We start from the raw sequence: 3,424 nt of genomic DNA, 5'->3' as shown, positions 1-3,424 counted from the left end.
GCTTGGGGTGACGATTCTTGGCGCTTCTCAGCTTGTTAATGCATCGCTCCAATCTCAGCCTCCTTCTTCTCATGGCTTCCCTGTCTCTGTGTCTGTGTGTCTTCTGCTTTTCTGACTCTTATAAGGACACCTATCACTGGATTGACAGGTGTGTTTATAAGAGCCCAGCCTGACCCAGGATGATCTCATCTTGAGATCCTTCCCTTAATTACAGTGGCAAAGACCCTTATTCCAAAGGTCATGTTCGCAGATTCAGGGTGCACGTGTGTTTGGGGGCCACACTCACCCACCACAGCGGTGATGGTGTCACCCTCCTGGAAGTCCCCAAGGTTCACACGCTTGGCTTCATCTTTAATCTTTCTTCTTCTCTCTTTCCTTTGTTCCAATTTCTGCTTCCCTTCTCCTGGGACGCATGCACAACGTTACAGTTTTGGACAAACTGCAGCAAGGCAGAGACATCTATAAATATGAATTTAATAATAGTATTTTTAATCTTATTGAAAGACATGCAACATAGAACTCGGTTCAAAGTTCTTAAGCATAAAGTTTTGGATTCCACAAGGAAACAAAATTTACAAATTAAAGACAACATAAGTGGAAGACCAATACAATTCAAATATAATCATTCCAAAAGGTTTTTAGTGAGTGTCTATGGTGTGCCGGGCACTGTCAGAGGTGCAGGAAACACAACCAAAAATGCCTGCCCTCCAGGATTACGTTACAGTATATCAGCAACTAGTCGTGACCATGCCACGGCTCGATTTGCCATGTGACAATCTGGGACCACCTGCTACTGGGCAGCGTCATGTGAGTCCAGCAGCTCTGTGCTACTGTTTCCCATCTATCGACCCAATCCAGCAAGCTCTTTTCTCTACTTCGGCAGCTGCGGACATCTCTGCAGGGTGAGCTGGGACATCGCTGGCACAGCTGCCTCGTACACATATTAAACCCATTTTTTTTCTCTTCTTATTATCCCTCAGCCATTAAACAGTACATTACTCCGCCACACTGGTCCATTTCCTTGCATACCAAATCAACATGCCACCATAGTACATAGTTTAAGAGACCCAAATTTTGCTCTACGAAAGTTCCTTTGGAGTGCAAATATCAGTGCCAACAAGTAATTTTTGTCTTTGGATCTGATTATAATAAGTTAATATCCACTGTCTGGATCTTTTTTTTTTTAATGACTTCATCAGGACTTCCACTATTTCAAGAGTCTTAACTCCAGAAGCTCACTAGCGTGGAAAAACACTCGCCCCACCCCAGTATTTTATGAAAGTACATACTCTTGTTTTTTCTTTGCAGGGTTTAGGTTAAGAAATGGGATTCCTAAAATATATTTGTCAAATTTCAATTTAATGCTTTAAATTTAATACTTTGATTTAGGGGTTACCTGGTAAACCATGAAAATCCAGAATTATCACAACTCCATCTTACTGGCAGGGGAGACAGAGAGAGAGAGAGAGACTCTTGTGATTCCACAGAGACCACTTATGGTCATTTGCACAACCTTGCTGCCCCAGCCACCTCTGAATTTCCAGTCTATTCACTAAAGCAAATACCCTAGAGCTAATCATTCTTTATCACCATGAAGATTGTTGTTGTTGTTGTTACAATTATTTGAAAATCATTTAGGATGATTTTGTTCTTTGGGCACATCCGGTGTTTGGGGTCCTGGATGAACAACCCTCTACTGAACAGCGACAGGTGAGGAAGGGTTATTGTGATTTTGACATTAGAAGCGGCCAGCCTAATAGCAGCCAGACATACTTAGCAGCATATCTAAAAGTGAAACACTATCATTTTGGTAATTACACGGTGCCTACAGTCAACCACGGATACAAAGACAACACAACACCTAAATCCCACAGCAGCGTTCACTTGTCGTGCGGTCATCCAGTTGATTAGAAAAGAAAGGCAGCGTTTTCACATTCTTAAGAAAGGACTCGCTGACCCTGGGAATGTGCCTGTAGACCCTGCCTGGGAAACACAGACCTACCACACATTTCAGACTTGCTTTGTCCACCCCCTGGTGCCTACTAGGATGAATCCTGTCCCTTGGTCCCGGCCATACCTTCACTCTCTGCCTCTGTTCCCATCCACTCCGACCCACCCTCAACACAGCAGCCTGGTTAATTACCCTCAGTTCAACCAACAGCTTTTGAGACCTACTGTCTGCCAGCTTCAGTGCAAGGTCCTGGGAATACCAGAGCGAAAGAGACCATGTCTGTGTGAAAGGAACACTCAGACCCGTATTCTCAAGGGAGCCCTCTCTTAGAACAGCCTTGATCCCCTCCCCTCCTTCAGTCTTCAGAATGTTTCCTTCGCTCCTTTCTTCCCAGACCCCTCTCCCCATAATACCTTCTGTAACTCGCTCAGCAATGAGGCAGAACCCTCGGCTTTCACAGTAAGTTCAGACTTTTATGTATACATTTCCATATATTTTTCCCAGAGTCTGTGTTACCTTTTTTCTTTAAACTGTGAGCTCCTTAGAAGTGAGGGCTTTGGGTCCTCGATTCATTCTTTCAATGAGCATTTCCTCACCCCAATCACTCCTTCTCAGGAGGCAAACATTTTCTCCTCTGTTCTTCGAGTGACCTATCTGGTACCCAATTCAGTCTGAAAATTAACCCAAGACTCTATGAAAGAGCAAAAAGTTTTTGCTTCCAAGGCTTATAGCACTTGAAACCAGCCCAGATGGGACTGGGACCGGCGTCTGGAATTTCAGAAGCCAGGCAGTCTAGAGAGTTAGGCTGGGCCTTCTGGTCTCCCCAAACCCTACACTACTAGACTGAGGACACCCTGCAGAGGCCCCTGCCCGCCTGGAGTCTGGATCTCGGACTCTCCACACAGTGGTTTGTGGGCTCCCTTTAACATTTGCTCAGCCTTCCTTTGGGATCCACCCTGAGTCACATCCTCCGTTTGCTCTTTTTGCTCCAAATTGTTTATATTTTATCATCTGATAGGAGAAACAGGCCAAGTTTTAAATTATGACTGCCCAGGGCAATTCGAAGGTTTTGTAACACCTACAATGTCCAGAAGACGAGATCAAGACCATCGAATTACCTAATAAAGTAACGCATAAAATAACCCATGGACCTCAAGCAAGGGGGGGCTGCAATGACAGAGAGATGCAGAAGCACCCACATTCGTTCCTTCCATCATAAACCATCCTCCAAGATTCTCCACAGAAGCACACACACGCCACACAAGAAGAGCAGCAAACACTCTTCTAAGGCCATTTCATATAATAACTCACTTAATCCTCATCACAGCCCCATGAGGGGCATAGTAGTATTACCCGCGTTTTGATAGACACGGAGATACTGAGTCACCAAGATCCCTGTTCAGCGAGGGGGAGCGTGGTCAGCAGACAGCCTCCAGCTGCCTCAGGGTCCATCTCAGCTGCAGAGCAGTCCTG

This window comes from Camelus ferus, chromosome 2 (assembly GCF_009834535.1).
Source record: "Camelus ferus isolate YT-003-E chromosome 2, BCGSAC_Cfer_1.0, whole genome shotgun sequence".
NCBI lineage: Eukaryota > Metazoa > Chordata > Mammalia > Artiodactyla > Camelidae > Camelus > Camelus ferus.
The sequence above is the reverse complement of the archived record's forward strand: the minus strand, read 5'-3'. Positions refer to the sequence as shown.